The sequence below is a fragment of the Sinohyriopsis cumingii genome, chromosome 1, assembly GCF_028554795.1.
Source record: "Sinohyriopsis cumingii isolate HCF-2022 chromosome 1, ASM2855479v2, whole genome shotgun sequence".
Taxonomy (NCBI): domain Eukaryota; kingdom Metazoa; phylum Mollusca; class Bivalvia; order Unionida; family Unionidae; genus Sinohyriopsis; species Sinohyriopsis cumingii.
Genome location: NC_142961.1, coordinates 83,654,752 through 83,670,197, shown reverse-complemented (window position 1 = coordinate 83,670,197; position 15,446 = coordinate 83,654,752). Strand labels below are relative to the sequence as shown.

Below are 15,446 nucleotides of genomic sequence, written 5' to 3'. Positions count from 1 at the left end.
TTTTTTTTCTCTCTCTCTCTAACGCCGTACTGAATATTATGTGAGTCATTTATCATGGCTCTCCCTTCAATCCAATTTGCCTTTTCCCTGAGGTCTCCTGAAAGTAACAGATTTATGGAACAATAGTTGTATTAATATAGATTTTGCACCCATTTGCAATATCGAGAAGGCAATTTCAAAATACATTACCTCAAGAACACCTTTAATTTCGCCCCTCTGCTTCTTCGATTTTCCCCAGCTGAACTAAGAGGCAACGTTGGACGTTTTAATATATGGATTCGTCTCAGATGGTATACCCTGAACTAAATCAATCATTACAAGGTATTACATAACATTGGACGTCAGGTGTAAATTAGTCAGCTCCAATAACTATTATTCTAAGACAATGGTATTTCTGGTCACAGTCAAGTGTATCAAATTTAATAATATTACTCGTAAAACCGAATTTTAATTTATAAATTGTGTGTAAGAGACTTATGCATATAGGCCAATCTCATCGCTTAGTATGGATGCTCTAGAAAAAAAGTATACTATTAAAGCTTAACATAGTTAACTAACATCGTATCCTATAAATTCCAAATTATTATTCATTACCAAGGAAATATGAATAATCAACTCTTTGTCATTTTTGGGCATTCATCTTTTTATGGATTTTCATCTATTTATAACGTCTGTCTTATCTGCCTTAAATGCACGTGTTAAGGTCAAGGAACATGAGACGAGGATGTTTCTATCGTAAAATGTTTCCCCAAGAAAGTTTGCATTGTATATATACTCGTATTAATTAGCCGATATGCGTGAGTGGGATCCCAGATATATTGCAAGATGAGGTGACTAAAAGGGCATTGTTGGGGACCAGATATTATGTCGGGTGGGGTGACAAAAAAGACATTGTTGGGGATATCAGATATCTTGCAGAGTGGGGTGACAAAATGGGCATTGTTGGGGACCAGATATTATGTAGTGTGGGGTGACAAAAGAGGCATTGTTGGGGATATCAGATATCATGCAGGGCGAAGTGAAAAAAGGGCATTGTCAGTAGCTTTCATTGTGTTTTTTTTATTGTTTGTTTTCCTCTCATTTAGAAACAGAACATCACACTCCTTGCGTGTTTATCCAACACAGAGAGGAAAACAAACAATAAAAAAAAAAAAGAATAAAAGCTGCTCCGGTTTTACACATCGGATCTCAGTGGATGGTAACATGAATCTGAGCTACCATGCTTACGTTATATAATCTAAATACCATGGAAAATCACTTCTCAAAACACGTTAGTATAACATATTTCAAGATTTAAGTGGCCTTCATGTTTAGAAGCGACCGCAGTTGATAAATTTTATTTCAACACATGCTATTAATATTCTTAATTCCAAGTGCCACACAAAGTGGTTTTCAACATACCTGTTCATTATTAAGCCATACATAATTAATTCTGTTAACAATAAATATGAATGTAATTAAAATCCATGATATTTCTCATAACATTTCCTTAAAAAGCGATCACTCTTTGATCTAAGCATATGAACTTGCACAGTTTTTATCACATTACCTATACATGCAACGAGAGCTCAATCGAGATAGGATAATTTAAAGATATTTCTTATATTTTTACTTCTTTAACTATAGTACTGCGGAGGAAAACGAAAAAATGTCAAATATGATTTGAAGGCCTTATAATTAGGAACAATAATCAAGATGTATTTATCGTCATTCTATGCCCCCCGTCTCTCTCATTAATTTCTAATTTCTTAGCTTATTCTGATTTCTTTATTGACAAAATACCTTGGACCTTTAATCAAATCAGATAATATTGCACTGCAACCACAGCTTTCCTTCGCATTATCTTATTTAATTTCAAAGAAAATAGCAACGCGCAGTCGCTCGTTTTCATTGGTCAGGGTTGAAATTACGAATTAAAAAAAATAACTATATAATTAACATTGTACATGGGTAGCGGTGGGTTTGGGTACCATGCACGACAATCTTACATTGATTTCGATACAATCTTAGACAACATAAATATATTGTTCGAATAGCATTATTAATATTAAGTTCTTGTCGTTTCTAACAAAAGTATAAAAAGGCATAGTACGGCGGGGAGAAGGAAATTTATATGGAAGAAAATCGATTTGTGTGTGTGTGTGTGTGTGTGTGTGTGTGAGAGAGAGAGAGAGAGAGAGAGAGAGAGAGAGAGAGAGAGAGAGAGAATATTCATGTCGTAAATTCAATATAATCTTTGTTGTCCATTTTTATCAATAACCAAATCCCTGAAAGATATCAGTCGAAATTGAAGACATTCCTTCATATATACGATAACCCATTATTTATATTTAACAAATAAAAGTAGTAAATGATTTATAACAAGAATGGTACATCAAGTATACCCTCATCTAGGACTGAATTTCTCTAATTTCTGAAATCTGTATAGTTTTATCATTTGTGAAACCATATACAATTTCTTTCTTAAATGATTCCATGTTTGGTACTTTGTCGTATGCAATTTAAATCTAAATTATTTCCTACGAATACAATGAAATTAAAAATTGTATCATTTTCCACTTATTTATATTGTATGCTATCCTTGCGAGATAGTCAATACGTATCCTCTTTACAACATTCACTGAATGGTGCATCAGTTTGATAGTTTACGCTTCAAGAGTAATTTAAACTGTTGGAAAGGTATGAAAGGGAAACAAGCTCAAAAAGAAAGTGGTAAAGTTCCACATAAGGATGATACTGAAATCTGTATTTAGCCAGTCTGAATAGGAGAATAAAGTATGACGGTGCATAAAATCTATGTATATCATCATCATCATCATCATCATCATCATCATCATCATCACCATCAGAAGAAGAAGAAGAACAAGAAGAAAAAAAAGAAGAAGAAGAAGATGATGATGATGATGATAACGTTGATGATGATGATGATAACGTTGATGATGATGATTATGATAATGATGATGATGAAGAAGAAATAAAATATTTGAGGCAATTTTAAATTAGTATATTTCTTCGGTCGGACATGTGATAGTAATTGTTTTTACATGACCTGAAAAATCTCTGACACTGATGTTCAGTGTTGTCGACAATCAAACGATATTTGATCCCTGTCCCTCCCCGTCCGATTATGCACAATAAGTACTTAAAATAATTCAACGTACAACTGTAAATCAACAAAAGGAGAAAATACATATAATTTATAGAAGTCAATGCACGATAGCGAAGGGAAACAATACATACAATTTACAGAAGACAATGTACGATATCAAGCCATCGTTACAAAGCACACTTGAAAAACAACGTAAGACATAATGATGGTTAAGTATAACATATACTGAAGCAAAGGGTCAAATAGATTATCGTATCGATTGAGATTTGAGGGTTAAAGGATAGAAGAGAAGACTCAAATAGATTAATCAGGAAATGGATGGAAAATTAATAACGCATAGATCATGGCATTTTTGTCCAGGCTGAATCGGATTTATGAGTGATGTTATGAGTGATGTTATATACGGAGGGGTGCCAGGAAATATCTTCGATTATTAAATGTACACGAGAGCATGCTTGTGATTTACCATATACAACATAGAAAACGACTAGGCGACGACTTTAGCGAAGAAAGGTAAAGTAGTAAGGAACAGTTTTACTTGAATTTGTGATAAATATTCTAGTGATCGTATAAAGTTCACGTGCCTGTAACTATAATCCCGACGTTTAATTACACTGGTCAACAGTGAAATCATTACTGACTTGAAAAGGCCCTAATCTGTAGTATTTTGGTGTGCCGAACACGAATATAACCGTGAAAAATTTGTATTGGCTCTCGTTTTGAAGATATTCATATACCTCATTTTCTATGTTTCACTGTGTAAATTTCTCCAGTAGGACTGCAGCAACATCCGGAATAATGATGTAACATTGCATAATACCATCATGCTCACATCATCCACAGTTGATTGCATCATTTTCTGATGCAATGCAATACTAATGCCATGCGGCTGCTGAAGTAAGTTGACGTCAGCAGTGTACTATACATGTGTAGGCCTATTATACTAATGCCAGGCGGCTGCTGAAGCTGACGTAAGCAGTGTACTATATAAAGCCCAATCAGATAGGTTCAGCATTTAAAATATTTTAGACGTTGTGCGAGACAGTTCAAGCTACTGTTACATAAAACTTATTATTTTATCCATTTACGTACAATAAAGAACAGTAATGCCTCGAAAGTGTGTTAATACCGCGGACAATTTTTGCTATATTTGTGGGGAAGTGACATTTGCCAACCAGAAGAAAAGTATCAATTCTCAAGTGAAGAAGGCATATCATCTTTACTTCGGATGCAAGGTTGGTGACCAAGACAAGCCTTGGGCTCCGCATATATGCTGTGCTACATGTACAACACAGCTTTCACAGTGGTTGAATTGCAAAAGGTCATCAATGCCGTTTGCAGTCCCAATGGTGTGGAGAGAGCCAAGCAACCACCTAAATGACTGTTACTTCTGCTTGGTTCCTCCTCTTTCCGGCGGAATAACGAAGCGAAAGAAGTCGAGAATAGTCTACCCAAACATTCCGTCTGCATTGAGACCAGTTCCACATGGTGAGGGACTTCCTATTCCAGAACCTCCAGCAGAATATTCTCTTGATTCATCTGACGAAGACAAAGGTGAGTCGACCTGTTCTTCTCCTGGTCCATCAGCATGCAGTGATCCAGATTTTCACTGTGGTGCATCATCAACCCCACACAGAATAACACAGGAAGAACTAAATGACCTGATTCGTGATTTGGACTTATCAAAGAACAAGGCAGAATTGCTAGGATCAAGACTCCAACAATGGAATCTTCTAGAAGAAGATGTCACAATTACTGCATATCGAAAGCGCCACCAGCAATTGGAGCCTTTCTTCAGAAAGGAAAGTAATCTGATATTCTGTTCCGATATTGAGGGCCTCATGAATGCTTTAAAAATCACTCATGACCCACAAGAATGGAGACTATTTGTGGACTCTTCGAAACTGAGTCTCAAGGCTGTGCTTTTGCACAATGGAAACATTCTTCCATCTATTCCAGTAGCGTATGCTGTCCACATGAAAGAGACATACGATAACTTAAGGCAGCTACTGAATTCCATTGAGTATAACAAGTACAGCTGGCACCTCTGTGGTGATTTGAAGGTAGTTGCCCTTTTAATGGGACTGCAGCAAGGATATACAAAATACATGTGTTTCTTATGCGAGTGGGATAGCCGAGCAAGGGAAATGCACTACATGAGGAAGGAATGGACTCACAGGCAGAATGTAGCCATTGGAGAGAAGAATATCCAACACCCAACTCTGGTTGAGGCTCAGAAAATCTTGCTACCACCCCTTCACATCAAACTAGGTTTGATGAAGAACTTCGTGAAAGCCATTGACCGGACTTTGCCAGCATTCCGATACCTGCATGAAAAATTCCCTCGACTCAGCGAAGCAAAGATTAAAGAGGGAGTTTTTGTGGGTCCTCAGATTCGAGAGCTTTTCAAAGATGACCGGTTCAACAACTTGCTGGAAGGTGACGCGAAACAAGCATGGAATGCTTTTCGCCTAGTTTCTACAAACTTCCTCGGAAATGTTAGGGCAGAAAACTATAAGGAACTAGTAGAAGACATGTTGATGAAGTATAAGAAACTTGGCTGCAATATGTCTCTAAAGATTCACTTCCTTCATACCCATTTGGATTTCTTTCCTAGCAACTGTGGTATTGTTAGTGATGAACACGGTGAACGTTTTCATCAAGATATCGCAACAATGGAACAAAGATACCAGGGAAAATGGTCCACTACAATGCTGGCTGACTACTGCTGGACACTCCTCAGAGATGCTCTCGAACAGCTGTACAAGAGACAGGCGAAGAAATCTAAGATGTAGTCAATGACTTGATTTTTTATAGGTAGGCTATTACAGTTGACCTTTTACTATTGGAATGCATTTCGTTATGTAAACATTAATTTCTTGCAGATTACAAAAAAACTAGAGCCAATTTTGCAATTTGACTGTCATATTCGTGTTCAGCACATAAAAATTGATAAGAATTGACTAATTTTATTTTAGTAACATGACTTTTGTAAAAATTTGTTGTCCAGTGTTATTGAAATTATTCGCTTTCTATTCACATTTTTTTAATTTTTATGCTTATCTTGGGAGTCAAAACGCGGCCGTAAATAGAAGAGATAAAAGCTGTAGTTTGTTTTCTTGATTTTAATTGTGTGCACATTAGAAAATATAATCAAATATAATGGCATCTTTAAATGCCTGATTATTTGCGAAATACTTTCTATGCAATTTGATAACTATTGTCAAAGCCTAATGGCTGATCTCTCTCGCTCTCTCTCTCTCTCTCTCTCTCTCTCTCTCTTCGATCAATCGATGGATGATTCGACGAACGATCTTCACAAAGATATTCTCAGAATTGTGAGAACATACTCAGCAAGTTATATAAGGTGATTTCCATGGTGTTTCGTGAACTGTATCTAGTCTCTGAACAAATATCTCTTAGGGCTGTAGAATCTCTTTGTTATCATGAAGATACGAGAAAATTCAGATGAACTCACTGGATGCATGAACTTGTAGTGCTTGCTTTATAATCAACTAATGTATTGGTTTGTTTTGTGGGGATAATATATCTTACAGAAACATATCAAAATTCTATTCTGACTCTTTCTATGACTAAAGAGGAACTTTCAAGTCCCTTTTAGATAGAACTACACATGAACCGGGTAGTTTCTTTTGGATAGGGATACACAGGAACCTGCAAGTCCCATGTAGATAGGAATACATTTGAACTGACACGTCCCTCTTAGATAGGACTAGACAGGAACTTGCAAGTCCCTTTTAGATAGAACTACACACGAAGTGTCACGTCCCTCTTAGAATGGACTAGACAGGAACTTGCAAGTCCCTTTTTGTCGCGTAAATCTAATTATCAAGCTTTGTTTTGTTTATTGTTTCAAATACTTATTGGTAATTTCTGACAGTTGGATATCAATAATTGAAATAATACTATAGACATAGGAAAGAATACCGTACACAAAACTCAAGATTTCAAAATAACTGCACACATTTATGGGAGAATACCGTTGATATTTTCCCATTTGTTTCTACTCTTAATAGTCTTTTCTTGGAAATAAAGACAGATGAAAAAATAACCCAAATAATCAGTACATTGATACATGGTCCAGGATGCTGTTAATCAGATGAAACAGTCGTAGGCTGAAATAATAATCGCTACAGAATAGTTTAAAGTTATTACATTAGTTTCAAGTTCAAAGTATCACGCCAGCATAGCAATTTGTCCCGGACGTATGTAAGTATTGACGTTTGAGCAACTGTTAAAGACGTCATGTCATATAACACCCCAAACGACACACGTAGAAGACCCATCACTAAATAAAAAGTATTGATTTCAAGAACTAATAGTTGACAGTAAAAGACGTTTTCGGGACACGTTCCAATTACGTCAGTATTCAATAATATCGCTCAGTTTAAAAAATACGCATCTTGCTCCGGGAGGCTGACGTCCATGGATTATCTTAGTTTTAGTACGGCTAATAACATTCTTGGGGAAGAAAGGCACTGAGAGAAGTAAACTTAAAAATCTCCAATCGCCAATGTATTTCTAATTATCTTTTGTCTTCAGTAACGTATATTTTGCTGCAATATTACATAAGTTAGTTAGTCAGTGTAACAAAGTTCGGGTGAAATTTATATCGATGATTACATGCGGCAATATAAGCTTCCCCGAAATTCAACATTCAACGCAAATCAGCGTAATCGATTTTCGGACACACTTAATCATGCTTACTGCATTTTTCTAGAAGTCTTAAACTAAGAAGTACACAATATCGCTTGCAAAATTTCAAAATTGTTATAATTTACGTTTTTTCGAAATTAATAGCAATGAATAAAATGCTGTATAATATTGAGAAAAAAAAATACCTAAATAAATTGACCCAAATGTGTTGGATAAAGAGGTTTTTGAATCTTTGATTTTCTCAATGACTGAATGCTGGTACTTGAGTAATAGCTGAAACACACAATCAACATAGAAAGCATTCGTGCTTTTGTTTACTTGAAAATTCACGAAAGTACAAATTTCACGCATAGCAACGTTAGTCACTTTTTCTAAAAATTTCACTCATAACAATATTCGTCACTTTTGTGTCATTTCTGCTAAATTTCGGGCCAGATTGTTTTGCTGACTCCACTCAAAGTCGATGTGCGAAAATGACTTTTTATTCCGAATTGGTAAATTTTTCCTTGTGCATATTCATTGGCTTCTGATTTTTGTTCCAAATTTATCAAAAAGACGAGGTTATGAATTTGATCATGAATTACACGCTGTGTCAATTTAACTTGTCCCATACCCTTATATGTAACGACTTCTATGACAATCATATTGAGATAGATATCCTACCAAGAACATAAACACCAAATTGTATATTTGTAAGTGATTATGGAATGGTTGGATTATTAAATTTTAAAAAATCCAGTTTATACAGATGTTAAGTACTCAAAAATTTCAAAAGCGATCATTTATAAGGATAAAATCAACGCAGAGCTTTACAATATCAGAAACTTGGTAAATCGAGTAGAAAAACCGCCCACGCCACGAATGGAATACAATCAATGTAAACATTCAGAAAAAATTCCTTAGCGTGGAAACATTAAATTAAAATTATTAAAATTAAAGTTAAATGAAATTATGCTACTTGGCATAATGCTTTCCAAACTAGCATCCCGAACTTTCAACAAAAAATGTTTTAAAAAACCCTTTATAATGTCGTATCTTCTAAATCTAGCTTACAAAATGTAAGCAGTTACATTTACTCTAATCAGGCGTTTCAGATGTATTGCTGCTAACAAAAATATGTACCAAACCACTCCATCCATACAACCATTGGTAGGAAGAAGAAAACATTGTTTAGATGAAATAATAGCATTAATCCATTGGTATGCAAACTATATGCAGTATTTTCACTTCCAATGCGTGATTGTGCCAAGAAACTTTCGAACAACGTACATAAGCTGACTCCTCCACATGACTCCTATTTTATTCTCGACAGCACTCTGTACAGGGAAATCATATAACTTACATATTTGATAAAACAATTAAAACAAAAATAATATTGTTTATTGGACCCAGCAGTTTCATTACGCTGGACTTCTGAGTCATGAAATGTGTGTGTGTGTGTGTGTGTGTGTGTGTGTGTGTGTGTGTGTGTGTGTGACTTGGATTTTTAACGTAGCTTTAACAAATTTTTAGTCATATCGGTACGATGTCTGCCGTGTGGCAGTTTATAGTGATGTCTAGCACTGAGGCATAATGCATGATGTACCACCCAGTTACATTATCCTGACACCAGGCCGACCAGGGCTGTTAGTACCATTTTTATAAATCTTTGGTATGACTCAACCGGAGATCGAACCCACGACCTCCCGCATCAAATGCGGAGTCTCTAACCACTAGACCACCGGAGCGGTCATTGAAATGTGAGGTGATTTTTTATGCCATCATTTTTATATCAGATGGATTGATACTATAAGGCGATCTGAAATTGCAAATAGCGTAAAATAGAGTACAAACTTTATATATAACATTTTGATAATGAAAATGTCGGGTAAAATTGGTTACTCGATACAATAAATACTTATCCTTAGCTTTCTTTCTTTGTATTTTTCGTACCTTTGAAGAGAGAGAGAGAGAGAGAGAGAGGCAGTCCTACCTGCGTCAGAATTTCTCTTTATCCGTGATAAGAATATATTCATATATCACCGAAGAATCGGATAATAACACGAGACTGCTTGCCACATGAAAACAGTACTGCTGCAGCCAACCTGGTTTAGAAATGATAGACCTCTCGCGCGTGCTGAAAAGCTAAATCTCGCCTCGCGATTGGTTGCAAGAACTCCTACCTCATATCGATACAGCTGCGAGATGGTATTACAGATCTCTTCCATAGATCGGCGGCTAGTAGATTTGAATTTGTTTATTTTGTATATCAGGTATAGTTGTGTATGTGCTGGCAACAGATCTGGACTACCACCCTTTAACAAATTTTGCAAAGGAACTGATTAATTTTGATCATAATAGATAACAAATTAAAAGTACAGTACTGAACATGGGAGTAAATTACAAATTTCGCCCTGTTAAAGCAATGCAATCTATTGTTCCGGGAAGTATATTAAGTTTAGAAAGAATTTCAACCAATTTAATTTAAATGTAGCCGGAATCCAGACATTTTAATGTAAATGTACATGGAATCCAACCATTTTTGATGTAAATTTACCAGGTTACCAGGTATCCAGAAAGTTTTGATGTAAATGTACCCGGAATGCAGAAATGAAAGCACACTTAATTGTCTTGATTGACCAAAATGACCGATGTGTGCAATACTTAATTACTGTTTCATATCGGTGTAGGCACGTGGGCATGTTCTTATTGTACGTTCAGCTGGCTAAGATAGGTGTCAATCTCTATTCGGTACTCAATGAAGTTATTATATGCGCACTTTTTTACATTAAAAAAAGCGAATTTTGCTAGGATATCTATTTTTGAGTCCACGTGATGTCAATTTACGTGGCATTTTGGAATTTTTCAAAAGCCTTGTGTAACATGATTCTTAGTGGGATTAAAGAAGTCACACGAACTGCATCAAGGGTATTTTTAAAACTAATTTGAATCATTATGCTTAGGCATGTGAGACTTCATTTAATTTTATGTTATTATATTATGTTTAATAGACGTGTGAGGAAGGGAACTGTCCAGGCTGTGCGTGCAACTTAGTTTGCAACATGTTTCTCACTAGATGCGATAAATAGGCCACAGTTTCATTCTCTCGACGGAAATCGTCCTAAAGAAACGTCCATGTGCAAGTACTGCAATAACCATGCTTTTCAAAAAAGGCTTGACCAAATTCTTCTGCAAGCGTGACATTTAAATTTAAACAAGAAGTCTTTGCTGTCTTCAAGCCCAAACAGTGAATAAAATGTACCGGATTCTTCAGGTAAACTGTACATCAGTGCATTATTTCAGTGTACTCCTTATACACCAGTATCTACATTCCTAATTATCAAAATTTTTAAATGCCAGTTTGCATTCACGTTTTGGTATGCTGTTTATATCCTGCAACTTTGTACTTCCTCGCATGGCGGTTTTCAAAAAGTCTCCTCATAAGCGAATATTTTAAAATGGGATTCAGCCAAAAATCACTTTGAACTAAACCAGGGCTGTATTGAGGATGTGGTCAAGTTTTTATGCCATGCTCCAGCAGGAAATCTGTCGCTCGTAAAAGCTAAATAGATAGATACCTCAGGTACGCGGTAGGGCGTGGGTGAGGCGGGTAGCCATTGTTCCACACCTTTTGGCAACACTTTGGAAGTTCTAAAATATCCAGTGACACTAGCAGAACCAGGCATATTTAAATGGACAACCAGCCTTTTAGAGCAAAATACAATGAGTATAAACACTTTCCTCGATAGTTCTATACGTCGACTTATTTGTGTTCTCTTCTCGTTTCTTTTGATCTAGACTTTATAATTATTTGTTCTTGAGTCGGATTCAGAAAAGCAATTCTTAGTAATATTAAAAACAGCTGATGAATGAATGCTCGTGATAATAGTAATATAACTCCGCCGCGCATCGAAGACCATCAATTTTAGCCACTTGCCGCTCAGGTATCGCACATAATGATCTTGCAGAAAGCGGGTCATCTTCCACGGATTCGCGATAAAACCACTTCAGAACTGTAGGAAATGGCACAAGTATATCCAAAAATGTTATCACAGTTTTTATTGGTATCAGTCAGAGAGTATCCTAACAGCGTCTAGACTTTACACTGTCATTTGCCTTGAATACTCCATGCACACATATTTGCTGATGTTGTGCGTGCTGCACGTGCAAGTAAAGGTAATTTTAGAACGCTATCTTGTCTATGAATCAACATAAAATTCATTGGCATGACGAACGAATCCAAAAAGTTATAAAAAAATATTCATAAATTTTAAAATACTCTTCCGATCTAAACCAGTCTAGAATTGTACTGTAGTATAATCAATTTTGTAAGGGGTGGTAGAATAAAGTAATAAAGCGAGTAATCATGACAAATCAAGCATAGGCAGCAGTGGATAGCTAAATGGCCAGAGTCCATGATTTACTTAATAGGGACCAGTAATAGAATTTTAGCCTATTTGCAATCTTCTTAGATTCGAATTTGTACAAGATAAGAGAGGATTATGAGATTCTCAAATTACGAAATAAAGATGTTTATTTAGATCGCTTTGTGATATAGAGTCGTGCTACTTTATATCACTTTGGGAACAGACTAAAAATTATTGTATTTCAAATGTTTCTCTAAGCACCAGTTATTTTTAACCGTTCATATTGGTATTATTATTCTTCTTGTTATCATCATTATCATCATAAAATATAACATTATCATTTGTCATTTTATCGCTTATGTTAAAAAGTTCACGCATCTTTCAAAATGGGAATCGCTAGTGTGATTTGTTTTACAAATAATTCTCTCGTTTGTACTGGTTCATGACGTATGTCTTTTTTTAAAGTATGATCCAGATTGTCAATGAGCTTGATTGATGTATATATTTAATTTTATGCATTTCTTTCTAAGAATTTGCCAAGTTTCGTCATGTTTGCAAGATTGTATTATTCTCAGAAAATCAATTACTGATTAACCACACATGTTTAATAAACCAGTATGCCTTATTGTTGAATGTAAATGCTGATTGTTTAAACATACTAAATTACCGCCCTCCAGCCCCCATAACCTACGTAGAGGGTTCTTCCTGGGGCAAGAAAGAAACATATCTTTGTATAAACTTAGTATACTATTACTTCCGATTGTTGCACATTATAAATACGCGGTACTAACTAGGTGACAAATCAAAGAAAGAGGTTTGAGTAAGTCAACAAAATAGTCGTTTTCTGGTTTCTGTCATGACGAGGATCGCTTTATTGTTACCTGTGTAAGAAAAGTTTTCAAGGAAAGAGCGAAGAAAAGACGTTTGCATTTTTAGTAAATCCAGAAATTTGAATAAAAGTGGATGAAAGAGTTAACTAAAATATCGGGATTGATCCGGTACAAGCTGACTCCTGTCTGATGTTATGAGTAAAATGATACAAATTTACGATTGTTCGTTATATCCTCATTGGTTTGAACTCGCTGGCGTACACACAACTTATTGAGAGAGAGAGAGAGAGAGAGAGAGAGAGAGAGAGAGAGAGTCTAGTATTTAAAAATTTCTAAATGGTCTTGTTTGGAAAAGGAATAAATCCAAAACAAAATATCGCATTAATTACAACACGTACGTTACCAAGTGGAGTAACTACAGTATAGCCAGGATTTTGCAACAATGGTATTGTGTAATGTTAGAATTGTAATACGGGCTAGATCACTTTTTAATTAGTCTAGTCCAGAGTAACATTATAATTTTACTGCGTGAAAAAATCAATAATAGCTCAACATTAGACCCTATTCAATAGTGTTTGAGTATGCAGATCTAATCAGTTACAAGACCCTATTCAATAGTGCTTGAGTATGCAGATCTAATCAGTTACAAGACCCTATTCAATAGTGCTTGAGTATGCAGATCTGATCTAATCAGTTACAAGACCCTAGTGCTTGTGTATGCAGATCTAATCAGTTACAAGACCCTGTTCAATAGTGCTTGTGTATGCAGATCTAATCAGTTACAAGATCCTATTCAATAGTGCTTGTGTATGCAGATCTAATCAGTTACAAGACCCTATTCAATAGTGCTTGAGTATGCAGATCTAATCAGTTACAAAACCTTATTCTAAGCTTCAGAAAGACGCCAGGGACACTTATCTTTCCACTGCTAAACATTCAAGACACTAAATACCACAAGACGAAGCACCTCTACAGAGTTTATGCTGTATTGTTAGTATTAAAATTAGCAATATGTACTGTATCAAAAGTCATTCTTATCTACTCTTATTCAAGGTCTTATCGGTCAAAGCAAAGTGAGAGGAATCCTACAAAAGTTATTCAGCACGTGGTATTCTTTGTATTTAGTAATGAAGACATGCTTTACATTAGAACAGTTCTCTATCCAGGGCTTCTTCATCCCATGCTGCCAAACCCACGAAAAAGGAATATTTATTGTAAAAGTCATAAAGAACATTTTTGTCAGTTTTAACATTTTGGAATAAATGACTTATATTTTAATGGTGGAGCAAAAACATAAGTTTCAAAAGTTTAAAACAAAGTGTATTTAGTTAGTAAATGTTTTTGGTGATGATTTGATAGGTTCCAGTTAGGAACAAAAGCATGATCTTTTATCCACGCTTGAACTTTGTGTGCATCATTTTCTTATACTCCCCATTGGATTGTGCATGAATAAGGTGTCAGATTCTTTGAGTATTCATACGCATTATAAATAAACATCTCCTTTATGTAATGGTGTTTAGTGTTTTCACCGAATCGAATCCCACCCGGCTTCAGTCTTATTGCATGCATCTATATTTCTTTCCACAGAACGTTACATTATATAATAATTAATTTTCGTAAATCACCTGGTTACCATAAATAAAACTCATAGGTTAAATCTACAAGAAAAACACAATAAAAAAGACAAATATTATGCAAATGATGAAACTTGTCGGCACATTATACAGCCTAGTTTCATGTCGGAAAGGTCAAGAATAGATGCGACATTAATAATTCTGTATATACACAAATGAAAAGAGGCATACAGTACGATTATAACAACACAGCTGGTATACGCTATAAAATAAAGCACAATCCTTAAAATCCCTTGCATTACAGCTATCATTCTATTTTGCATGATCCGGGGAAGTCGCAATTTACAAAACATCTATTTGAAGAACATAGCCGAACATTGCGTGGCAAAGTATGCGGCATATCAAACAAATAGCTTTTCTCTGTAAATTATTCCCACTGGAAACCATTTACGTAAAGATATATTGCTGTTGCAGCTCATCTTCTACGTTAAATAACGTAACATACAGGGTTAGTGGAAAGTTGTCATCAGGGCATTCCAGAGAGGATTCCGGAAACTTGTAATAAAAAAGATATGCAACACAAATATGACGCCTCAAGTCTGTATAAATAGTTTTCACATAAAAATACAGCATTCACATACTCATACTCATTATCATTATCACCCTCACACTCCTCCTCCTCATCATCAATAACATCTTTTCCGTGATCGTTAACAGGTGTGTCAAACGATATATGCCTTTCAACCTGACCAGCAGCCATCGTAAGAGGGGTATGTAAATCAATACCTTTCACATTATTGTTGCCAGAAATCTCTTTAGCTAACGATTTATTTTGATTTTTTGAGTGGGTGTGAACTTTGCGTTTATTGCATTAGGATGAAAAAGTTTTTGTAATTCTGTAAGATATTTC

At 35.4% G+C, this 15,446-nt stretch overlaps 1 protein-coding gene across 1 annotated transcript in view; it reads right to left on the bottom strand.

Annotated features, from left to right (window-relative positions):
• LOC149807250 (QRFP-like peptide receptor) overlaps positions 1 to 9,870 on the bottom strand; it is a 110,145-nt gene extending 100,275 nt beyond the window's left edge. The window contains exon 1 of the mRNA XM_089964033.1: positions 9,759 to 9,870. The gene's annotated coding sequence lies outside the window, so the exon portion shown is untranslated. The remainder of the gene's footprint in view (positions 1 to 9,758) is intronic.
• Positions 9,871 to 15,446: the final 5,576 nt, after the last annotated feature.